The sequence below is a fragment of the Triturus cristatus genome, chromosome 5_2 (assembly GCF_964204655.1).
Source record: "Triturus cristatus chromosome 5_2, aTriCri1.1, whole genome shotgun sequence".
Lineage (NCBI taxonomy): Eukaryota > Metazoa > Chordata > Amphibia > Caudata > Salamandridae > Triturus > Triturus cristatus.
In genome coordinates, this window is record NC_140588.1 from 723008736 (window position 1) to 723021807 (window position 13072).

A 13072-nucleotide genomic window follows, 5' to 3' on the forward strand; every position below is an offset into this window, starting at 1 on the left:
CTGGGCTCTCAAGAGTGCCGGGACCGTCTACTGACCTCGTAGAGAGGCGCCACTTCGCTTCAGCTCTCCCATTCCAGGTAGACCGGTCAATGCTCCCGCACCGGATCAGCATCCCCCAGTGCTGGAAGAGCCGCCATCTGCATCCGGAATAACCTTCCCGAGACTGCCAGAGCCTGCAGGCAGTCAATGGGTCTTAGTGCCCCGGGAGGTCGCTTTCGGAGGCATCGGTGAAGCTGCGCAGGTAAGTGGAACAAAGCTCCCAGTGAAGTAAACAGCCCTTGTGCATGCCAATCTTGAAGGGAGAGGTAGTCCCCACAGCCAGGAACGCCAGATCATCCCCGATATTGTAGAGTGCACATTTCTCTACCGGGCAACCTGATTGCAGTCACAGATGGGAGGAAAAGGTTACCGAGGAAGGAATCTTGTAGCCAGCTCACTCGGCCGAGGCTGCGGCCGACATCTTGCCTCCCTAAACTCTGAAAACTGTAGAGGCTGGAGAAGCATCCCTAGTAAACAATGGAGAACATGAACCCGAAGCACCTGCAGAAATTACACTTTCTACAATATACCAGAGCATTATGGTATGATGGCTCATCGGGAGCAGACTCGGGCTGACAGCTCCCGCACTAATGGTGCATGCCGCAAACTACAAAACTCGCAGGATTGCTAAGACATGCTCTGATTTTTCAGTAAGATTCAGTGAGACGGAAGCTAGGATATCCTTGTTCGAAGACGAGTTGGCTGCGCAAAAGATTATGACTGAGTCGGTGCAGAAGCTAAAAGAGGAAACCTTCTGGAAACTGAATGATCTTGAAAATCGGTCCCAGAGGAATAATCTGTGGATTTTGGGTATTCCCGAGGGAAAGGTAGGGGCAGATGTCCGGCAATTCATGATCAAGCTATTTGAAGAGGCATTTCCTGAACTTAAGCAATGGGACTGGAAAACTGAGCTAGAAAGGGCCCACCAATTTCCTTTTTTCCAATGTAAAAAAAAGGGACTGGTGGATAATCGGCCAAGAGCGATTCTTATATGTTTAAATAAAGCATTATATAATCTGGCTAGGCCTGATAGTAAAAGGATGGGGAAAGGACTGTGATTTTCTTGTATGACCAGATTTCTCTCAGGCAACAGTTGAAAAAATATGGCAATTACGACAGTTAATTCCTCAATTTCAGGCAAAAGGCGCTCAGATTGTTTTGCTCAATCCAGCCAAGCTGAAGGTGGTGTTTCAGGGGCAAACACATTTTTTCTTATCCGAAATTCAGGCAAAAGAATGTATGGTATCAATATAGTTGTTGGAAGGGTATGGGTGTGGGTGATCTAGATATCCTCCCTTAGAGGGTATGTGTTCTGTGGATTGCATAATTAACGTATATCTGATCTCACAGTAACCCCTTTTTTTCTATTTCTATTTCTTTCCGTTTCTTTTTTTGTTCTCTTTTTCTGCCTAATGTTATCGTTGGTTATTTCTTTTAGACGAGGGGGAGGTTAGTCTGAGGAAGGGGTATTGGCCTAGCTCAGCATCACCAAGGACCGATGATCATTAAGGCTCATGTGGTGGGGGTGTGGGGGAGGGTTTTGGGAGGTTCCAGGTTGGAGGAGGTCACGGGGAAGAGGGGATGTTTGGGGCGGAGCACAATTGTTGTTTAATATGTATTGTCATTGTGATCATCTTCACACCAAAATGAAGATATTTAATAGTGTTTTTATACAGCTTATTCAGAATATTTGCATTATATTATGAATTCTGTAAAAGTGTCAGTACTCTATAAGGAAAATGAATAGAAGGGACAAAATACGTGTCTGTTCTCTAAATATTTGTGGTCTTAATGACAGGTAAAAAAGAGGCTTATTGGCTAAACTGATATGGCATTTTCAAATAGAGGTGCTGTGCTTGCAAGAAACTCACATACCCTGGATTTGGGCTTAGATTTACTGGCTAGTACACGTCAAGGTACTACTACACGGAGGGAAGCCATTTTAGCAAAGCCTGGAGCGATAACATGCAAATGTATTAAGGAGGATAAATTGGGTCACTGGGTGATTTTGGAAGCGGTACTCAATGGAACTTCATTTTCAATTTGCTCTCTATATGGCTCAAATCTAGACGACCCTGGAGTACTGAATTATTTGAGTTTAGAATTGCCCATATGGCCATCCCCGTTAGTCCTCTGGGGCGACTTTAATATTAATTTAGACAGTAGCTTTAATCTTCTTGGTAATCTTTCATATCAAGGAAGGAAGGGTAGGAACTTTAAAGCGCTGCAGGGGCTAGCTAGGTAACATGGACTTGCAGATGTGTGGCGCAGACACAGGCCGGGGATCCTGGTTTACTTTTTTTCGGCCCCCATAATAAATGAGTCCGTTTGGACTACTTTTTTATCTCATATCAAACAGCTGAAACGGTTAGAATTGAACTCCCCCCAAGAATAATTTCTGATCATAATCCGTTAGTAGTGGAGCGCCCACTAGGTGGATTTTTCAGACGTCAGTCGACCTGGACCTTTGACAGGAAACTGCTATTGGATGAAGCGTATTGTGAGCATATGGCTAAATGGATCATGGATTTTTTTTGTATAAATAGAGGCACAGCCCCCAAAGTAATAGTGTGGGATGCGTTTAAAGCTGCCCTTCGGGGCGAGACTCTAAGCTTTTCTTTTAACTCTCAGAGGGTGGTGAAGGGCAGAATTAAAGGGTGGATTGAAGATTTACAGCTAGCAGAGATTGAGTTTATGAGTAAAATTAGGGATTCTCAAAAAACAGATGATTGTCAGCAGCTCATTGCGATCATTAAAGCAAAAATACATCAATTTTTTGGCGAAGAGTGAGCCGCTAAATATATACAGCATGGAGCTGATATATATAAACTTGGGGAAAATACGGGGAAGTTATCAGCTAAACGTATACAACAGAGGGGGGTGACAAATAGAATATGTAGAATCTTAGATCAATTTGATCAGATACATGATTCTCCGGTCAAAATTTTGGATGTATTTCAGAATTTCTACCAACAATTATACACAGTAGAAGATGAGGCGATTTCGGAAAGAATTATAGAACTTTTAAGTGTTCAATATACAGTGAAAGTCACACCCAAACAAAATGAAATTCTTGCTGCCCCAATATCATGGGAAGAGATTGAGTATGCAATGGTCTCTTTAGCTGCTGGTAAGGCAGTGTGCCCAGATAGAATTCCCTTAGAATTTTTTAGAACATTTCGGCAAACACTTTGATTCGAGCTTGTGTCTCTATTTCATCTCGCTCAATTGGGCCAAATGCCTGAATCATAGCAGAAGACTACTATAGTAGTATTTAAAAAAAGGATAAATCTGAACTCAACCCCTCATCATATAGACCCATCTCACTTATCAGTGTGGACAGTAAGATCTATTAAAAAATAATTGCATCCAGGCTGGGGCAAATTATAACTCCATTGGTATCCATCCGTCTACATGGGTTTATCCCTGGTCGGGATACAACGGATCACGTTAAGCGAGTTATCGTTCTTTTTGATTGGGCTTAGGCCACGAAGGCGCCGCTTGGGATCATCCTGTTAGATGCAGAGAAAGCGTTTAACAGGCCCTCCTGGCAGTTTTTGTGGTCAGTCCTACGATGGAAGGGGTTTGCCACTGAATTCGTCCAAGCTACTACAGGCACTTTATATATCACCAGAAGCCTGTGTCCGCATATCCGGACAAGAATCTAAATCATTCGGTATTAGTAGAGGTAAAAGGCAGGGATGCCCCTGCTCTCCATTGTTATTTTCCATGTATATTGATCCTTTTCTTAACAAATTGGAGACGAATTTGAATATTAAAGCGGTTAAGGTCAGCAATGCTAAATATAAATCAGTGGCGTATGCTGAGGATATCGCGATTCTTACAAGTAATCTAAGGTTAGCCCTTCCAGCAGTTAAAGATTTGGCGGAACAATTTGGCACTGTGTCAGGGTATAAATTAAATGTAGATAAGACTCAGTGCTTACATTTGGATAATCTATCTCCGGTAGACATCCCAATCATGTCAGAAGCCACCTATTTAGGGGTTAGGATTAAAGCAGTAGTGGAACGCATACCGGAACTTAATATCTTACCACTGAGCTATAAAGTTAACAAGACTTTAGAGAGATTAGATCATCTACATCTGTCACTAGATGGATGATGTAATGTAATCAAAATATCGATTTTTCCAAAATTGTTATATCTATTTTGGACAATACCTCTGGAATTCCCGACATTTTGTATTACAAAAGCTGAAAGGGTCTGCTTCAGATTCTTATTGGGGTACCGCAGGCCCAGAAGGGCAGCTAAGTAGATGATTCTTCCAAGACTTAGGGGTGGATAGGGTGTACCCAGCCTCCTTTTATATCATTGGGCAGCTCTCTTGCAGCATATGGGGATACTTGTGGTAGGAGCCAGGGCAAAAATATTGGTTGCAGTAAGGCCAAATATATATGAGATGCTGCTTGGAGAGGAAGCTAGGCACATTTTGTTTAAAATTTTAGAGCCTAGCTATTACAAGAAGACTAAATTTAAATTAATTCAGTCTGCTAATTCGATCTGGATGAAGATACGTCACAGATTTAGTATATCAAATATTAATGCGTATACCCCTTTCACGGCGGGGCGTTTGTTACCATCAATATTTCAGGATCAAACTACCTTTAGGTGGGGCAAGGCAGGGATTAATGTTTTGAGAGATGTATGCCGCGATGGTCAAATAGATTCATTTATATCTCTGCAAGAAAAGTTTAGCCTTTTCAGGAGAGATTTTTTTAAGTTTTTACAGATTCGGAGCTTCTTAAGCACAACAGCAAAAGGGGTGAATGCTAATTTGGGAGAAATCTCTCTGGTTGAAATGATACGGAAACGATTTCGGATAGGGGTATTATATCAGCTACTATTGGATGTTCTTCCCGATGATTTAGCTGTTCAGATTGCTAGATGGGAGAGAAATCTAGGAAAAGAGGGGATAAATTTGGAAGGATCATTGGAACTAGTCAATCAGGTGTTTATAACTGGCCGGTTGAAGGCCCAGCATTTCATGTCTGTATTTGACCTATACTACACTCCCGCAAAGACATCCAAATGGGCGAGCTTACGGGTTAGTTGTTGTAGTAGGTGTGGGGCATGGGCTGCAGACACAATACATATGTTTTATGCTTGCCCAAGCCTAGTACACTTTTTAAGGGACAGGGAATTTTTCCTGAATTCGATTCTTGATACCCCAGTAACACTTACATCAGATACATTCTGGGTGTAGAACACAATGAGGGAGGAAATTCTCATACAAGGCATGAGATTGGTTTTGTATTTATCGCTTTGGCGGTTATAAGATTATGTATAACTTCTCAATGGATTAGCTCTGACTCCCCAAGGTTAAAAAATTGGCGTGCTAGGATATTAGCCTTATATAATGTCAAATCTTCTATATATGGGATGAGATGGCGTAGGAGACAATAATGCCGTCAAAAAATAGGGTCTCCTATTCCCAGATGGATATGCAAAACTGTGTTAACTTGATAAGAGATTTGACTTAAGCTCATTACTCCTCTCCTAGTCTTTCTCATAATATCTCTCTTCTTTGGTCTGTTTTTTCTCTCTCCCCCCTCCCAGTTTTTTTCAAACTTTTTTTTCTCCTCTCCATTGACCTTGAGATTAGTCTTCTGGGGTTATATTTTGTGTTATGTATTGACCTAGTATAAACAAAATTTGTGTTTGGGTTTTTACTTCTGATTTTCAATAATGCGATGTTAAGATGATATGAAGTCCTAAAAGCATATTGGATATGTAAATGAAGATGTATTCACCATGAAAAATTAAAATAAAGTTTTTTTCCTTAAAAAAAAAAAGACAGAAAAAAAGTGATTTATTTTAATACCTTTCCCTATATTTCACTACAAGGAAATCTCTGCCTACATGTGAAAAGATAAAAGAGATAACTTTAAATTTGATAATTTGAGTTCATTCCCTGATTTCAAGGTGGGGAAACATGTAAGTTTACACTTAGGGCTCGATTCTGATGTCACTAAAAATGCCTTCCCAATGCTATTCGTAGGCTTACCTTACGACCGACTCGTATTCAAAGCTTTGTTCTACAAACGAGCAAGTACGATGCGTATTACAGGCAAATTTCAGCCCGAATCGTCCGCTCCGATTCGTGCTCTATTTCACGACCGAACAGGCTCAGGAAACACAGAAATCAAGTCGTACGGAGGCTTTTCCCAACCAGTTTCCGACACGCGAGTATGATGCGTCTTTACTATACGTCGTACAGGGCGCTGCTTCCAGCACGTCACAGCATTCGGACGAGGCGTATTGAAGCTATGAATCACGCCAGAACACGATCAATGAGGACGAGATGGAGCAGCCATTTATCCAATCGTGCATGTCTTCCCTATACTGTATGCCTACTGTTACCGCTACACATGACGCAGAAGGTAAGTCAGACACCTATCACACACCAAAATGATAATGAAAGGAAACACCACTATAGGGGGGTGGATGCCTATCACTCCCAGCATTGTCCACCCCATAGGGGGGCAGATGCCTATCACTTCCAGCATAGTCCACCCCATAGGGGGTTGATGCCTATCAATCCCAGCATTGTCCACCCCATGGGGGGTGGATGCCTATCACTCCCAGCATAGTCAACCCCATAGGGGGTGGATGCCTATCACTCCCAGGATAGTCCACCCCATGGGGGGTGGATGCCTATCAATCCCAGCATTGTCTACCCCATAGGGGGGTGGATACCTATCACTCCCAGCATAGTCCACTACATAAGGGTATGGATGCCTATCAATCCCGGCATTGTCCACCCCATAGGGGGGTGGATTCCTATCACTCTCAGCATAGTCCACCCCATAGGGGGATGGATGCCTATCAATCCCAGCATAGTCCACCCCATAGGGGGTAGATGCCTATCCAAGCATTGTCCACCTCATACGGGGGTGGATGCCTATCACTCCCAGCAGATCCTAACCATAGGGGGTGGATGCCTAGCACTCCCAGCATTGTCCACCAAATAAGGGGGGTGGATGCCTAGCACTCCCAGCATAGTCCACCCCATAGCATATCCTAACCATAGGGGCTGTATGCCCATTACCACCAGTACCCCCTACTCACAGGGGACACAATGCCCATCACCACCAGTACCCCCACCCATAGGAGGCTGGATGCCCATCACTATTACCATCCCCACTCATAGGGGGCTGGATGCCTAGCACCACCAGGATTCACACATATAGGATGAGTAAGCAAATCCCCCCACACCATCTTTGCAAGATTTAATGTCTTTGTGTGTAAAATGCTCATAACACAGATCCTGACAGTAAACATACATTGTGACTCCCAACACATGTGTGTCCAAAAGGTGATAGTGTGGTTCAAAACTCAAGCATCTCTGGACCAATGTGGTAATGGGGTCGAAACCCCCCTCACTACAGTGACCAAAAGGTGTTAGTGGAGTACAAAAATCCAGAATCTCAGGACCAATGTGGTAATGGGGTCTAAACCCCCATCACTACAGTGCCCAAAAGGTGTTGGTGGGGTTAAAAAATCCAGCATCTCACCACAAATGTGGTAATGGGGTCTAAAACCCCATCACTACAGTGCCCAAAAGGTGTTAGTGGGGTTCAAAAATCCAGCATCTCAGGACCAATGTGGCAATGGGCTCTAAACCCCCCATCACTACAGTGTCCAAAAGGTGTTAGTGGGGTTCAAAAATCCAGCATCTCAGGACAAATGTGGTAATGGGGTCTAAACCCCCATCACTACAGTGACAAAAAAGTGATAGTGGGGTTTGAAAATCCAGCATCTTGAGACCAATGTGGTAATGTGTCCTACTACAGTGACCATGAGGGGTGAGTGTGGACATGAAAATAGCAGCATCTCCAAACCAGCATGATTCCTGGTCCCAACACCACAAGCAATGTTGTGGCAATGTAGTGGTTGTGTCACATACAAACATAGATTTGGTGAGGCAAATATTGCTGTGTATCATAAGAACACCCTCTGCCATGTGCAGACAAGCAATGGCCATGATCCCGGATAATTACTCCAGTGCACAATTAGACAATGCGACATGTGAGCACAATGATGCATACACACACATCTATATAAACAGACACGCAAACTAAGGAATCCTGTGGAGACTGTAGATGTCAGGTGACCAAGTCCCATACCATGGCAGCAATGGAACACACCAAACATGATTAATGTGCAGACTGATGAGCTAGGAGACACAGGGACACTAGGGAAAAACCTCCAAACAACATACAGCCAATGGACCGCAAAAGCCATACCAATGCAGTGGAGCAGATACACAAACACAGACAGGCGGCCCCAAACTGCATATCATACACAACATGTGTGTGTTTCTCAGTGTCCCCAGGCAAGTACACAACACATGACAGTGGGCAGAACTCCAATGACACAGATGTGTACACAGTGCCATGCAAAAGTAACTCATGAACTTTGCATCCCTTGGTGGGCAAGCAGGCATCGTCAGGTGAGTGGGATCCCAACTCATTCATGTGACACAAGCTGGGCGGCACAACAAACAACACAGCAAGAGACAGGCCAGCACAGCACTACCCTCAGGGAACCTTCATTGGGGTGACAGTAGCTTGTACAATCCCACTGTGATGACAAAGGTAGATGTTGCCCATACCGTGGAGTACAGTCCCCTGCATGCACTGGGTCATGTGTCCTGACCAACAAACTGCCATCACACCTACACAAACAAATCCCTGGCCTCGGCCTGTCATCAATGAACAAAAAGTAGGTAGGGGCCTAGCCATGAGACAGCTCACATTTGGCCACACTCAACACAACACACCTTGATATGCAACAATGTGCATCAGCTAAGCACACATGGACTGGTGACATTGCTCCTGCACCCATGACAATCCCAGGGGTGGTGGGGGATCTAAGGTTCCCAAAAATACCCACACATGGCCAGTCAACAACCCTTGTGAATGTTCACCACACTGCACAGTATGCGGTACCTGGGCATGACGTGAAATCTACCAGATTCATTGGGATCACTGCCACACTCCCACAACAATGATGAACCAAAGGAGAGCCACAAAGAACACATGTTGACACCTTCCAACATTGCAGCTATGACCCTGATGAGTGGAAGTAGTCACACACACATACAAGTGACCAACTCACTGACAGATACCACATAGGGGAAAACTACATCATAATGGAAACACAGAAGTGACAAGGGGAATTCTGAATGTGTCCCACATGCGTTTGACAACATCCCCGGGCTTTACAAATAAAACACCAAGGGATGACACCCTAATGACCAGTAGTGTGCCTTGCACCTACATCTCAAGAAACCCAGGACAAAGATGTTGGATGGAGTCGTTCGCGTACGTGTATGTCGCGCCGTGTATATGCTTGGCTGTGTCGAATTGTTCGCGTACGTGTCTATTGGGTTGTGTTGATTCTGGACTATGTGGCATCGTTCACGTCTGTTGTGTCGTGTTAATGCTTGGCTACATGTGTCTGTTGCGTCAGGTTGACGCTTGGCTATCTCGAATCTTGCGCGTACGAGTCTATCGCGTCAGGCTCCTTTCCTGCCGGCTCGACCGTAATTTTTTTTTCCGGCCGATTCAGTTGTAAATTTTAAGCATCGCATCGTACTCAGCCATTTGGAAGGTGTGTGTACGGTTCAGTCGGAAAATATGACGGGTCCGTGTCGGGAAAAACCTTTTCAAGCCGAAATCGACCCCTTAGTATTACATTTAGACTTGTAAATGGTGACTAGCTACAACTAGTAAATTTACTACAAAATGTAAGAGTACATTTTTATTTGTAGATTTACTCACATATAAACTTACCTCTGTGAATAACCCCCACTCTCTCACCTGGTAACGTTAGTCAAACGCTAAAGACATACTTGATTGGCAAGGCAGCATGTAAAACCAGCACCATATGATCCCATGGGGAAGTGGGCACTTTTCAAAGGCCATTTATTCGTTCATTCTTTCAATCAGACCCTTCAGAACTTGCGATACTGGTTTAATGTCTTTTGGGATCCGTAGTTCATGCAGGTTGGTGTTGTTTGACGCTTGCCTATAATTCAACAGTACAGATAACATTAAATAGTGAGAGAGAAGAGACCCAAATTTACACCCAGCCTAATTTTACAGTTGTAAGCGTATCACTTATTTCCTCAGGGTTCCTCACAAAGATATTTGAAATATTGGTAGTCGATGCAAAATCCAAGGGGCCTTATTGGTGTTTTAGGTTGTTTATAAAGGAAGAGAAACAACACTTGAAAGAGTGACTCGACCATAAAATGCAACCTCTCCTTTGCTTTTACTGCATAGTCACAATATGACTCCTTTGAAACAAACCGTGAAAGGTAATTCATGTTTAATGATACCCTGATGTAGCATACATAAGTAAAAAGTGCAAAATCAGCATAACACGAGGCAACGTTATTAGCAGGCCTATCTTTCAAGACTGGCATTATTGACGCTGGAAGCTTACTAAGCAACTCTTAATGCCAGGAGACACACATGCTGTTGGAACTTTTCTAGTGCCCAATAACAAAACTTTTTGGGAAGTTCTTTTGCATGCCGCAGAAGTAGTCTTTAAGTTTCAAGTTGCCTCTATTGAAAACAAGAAACACGGAAGTCAATATTACACAAGAACCTAACGTGCATACATTATAAAATAATAGATATAAAAGATTAACATAAGTAAATATACATAATAGCTGAATTTAGTATTTCTAACTCGAAACTTACCCTAGAAACACTGTCGAGCAGTAAACCTTAAATATAACAGAGCAAGCATTTACTTACGTGACTCCTCGGATCAATTGAAGCCATTCCTTTCTTGAACAAAAGTACAGCTCTGAATTACCCGAAGTAGCTGGGATGTTGTTATTTATTTAGGACTTTTATTAGGTAAGTGTTATTTTATATTTATGTTCTGTGTAGAATGTTTTGTATTGAAAGTGCTGACAGCTTTACCTGGGAGTCTGGATCTGATGGATATTTGACCAGGGCTGTAATAAAGCATGGCTATACCACAGTGTCCATGCTCACCTGCAGCCCTGACAGTGTACACGCAAATCTACACATGTCAAAAACACTGTAAGAAATTGGGTTTCTGGTTGGCTAGGGTATGCAGCTAAGCCACGTGGAACCCGTCACTCTAGTCAGGGCAAGTCAGTTACACATCAAAGATAACATGTGCTGACTTCCTGGTAGCTAGGCGCAGAGCAGTCAGTCTTATCATCATAGGCAATGTGTAAAGCGTTTGCGCAACACACCCACATCGTAACATAATCAATACACCACAAAAGAGAATCCACACAGAATTATATATAGTTATGTAGTATATATTGTACATAACACAAGGTCAAAACAACATGAATCATAAGTACTGTGAATATCATGTAATTAGTGAAGCAGTACTCGTTATTCTATCAATGTAGGAACCTACGCAACATACATCATAACAGAAGCTAATACTTAGGGCATGAAATTCAGCAGATTATGAAAAAGCCCATGAATCATAGATGATATGCATGTAAGGCAATCACTTAAAAACTACATACATCATAGATGTTTTGTAAGAACTGCAGATAAACCGTCAACTTCGTTGCAGGGAATACCCATAGCAGATATCACTGGGCATGTGCTGCACAGAGAAACACATCAGTATTTGCCTTACAAAAGTCGCAGGGCATTTTAAGTAAGAAAATCTAGGAACTAACCTATATCACCATCATCAATAAGCCCTATTACACAAAATACAGATATTTTTTTTTTTGTTGCTGAGAGAGCGGTTGCACTATCGTGCCAATGCTTTCTTCCAACTGAGGTGACTTGCAGGGGGTCAGCTTCCACAATTACCACTTAATTACAGCCCATCGGGACCAGGAAATCGATTTGAGTAAATGCTGAGCAAACTGTACGAAGGCACAGCCCTTCAGGGACGGGACGGCAAGGTAGGTCCTGGCCACAGCCATTAGCCCAGAGTGGCCACTCTGGGCCTCGCAATCCCACAGGACCCTGCGGCCCTCGACTATGAGAACCAGAGTCGAGGGGGGCAGGGACCATGCAGCGGGAAGGCCTTGCATGGTCTACCCTGCCTCTAGAGGACTAAAGGCAACTGCCCTCGAGCTTGTGTTGATGCTGTCAAAGTACAGTACCGGTCACTTTGGGTACTGTCGCAGTCTCCTATGATTTGGCCGGCTTTGAGGAAGAGCTGCAGGCTAAGAGAGACATGGACATGGTCTCCTTGATCATGTCTCTCTTCTGTGCCGTGGCTCTCCAATGAGGAGTGGGGGACCTACTGAGCTGCAGTGCCTGTAGGCGAGGAGATGGTGCTACAGACAACACCTCTCCCAGTACTGCTGCACGTCATGATGCCGTTGTTGGGGAGGCATACTACCAACAAAGGCTGCACTGGCAAAGCGCTCAACATGGGCTAGTTTGTTGGACAGAATGACGTGAAAAATAAAGAGCTCACCACCTGCTCATTTGGAAATGACTGCTAAGGCTGAACTCAGAGTCACGGCTGGATAAGTGGAAGGGGAAACTTTGTCTATTTCTATTTAACAGTGTTAGGTATAAGAGCCAGCAGTGCTGGACCCAAGTTTGACTGGTGGGAATGGGATTTGCCTTCCCCTCTCTAAGGATTCGGGGACTGGACAATGGACAGAAGGCAACAAATGAGGCGCTGACACACTATGCTTTTTATACATACTTGGAACAACTTCCTTAGTCACAATTGTGGTGCAACGCAGACAGGCATTTCATATCCATGTTCTGAGCATCACATTTACCTTGTACCACATTGCGTACATTACTCACAGGCAGCCCATGGAGAATGTGGGGGTGTATGGTGTTGAGGATATCCTCCTCTAGTGGGGTGAGACAGAGGCAGGATCCAGATTGTAGACAAGGGAGAATTTTGGCCAGCTAATTCCTGGTGTACTTCTTGTTTGCCCGCCTCTTCTCGTCGTGCCACTTATTCTTGATGTCATTGACTGCGCGGACATCGTCCCCCAATGCTGTGACTGCAGTGTCTAAATG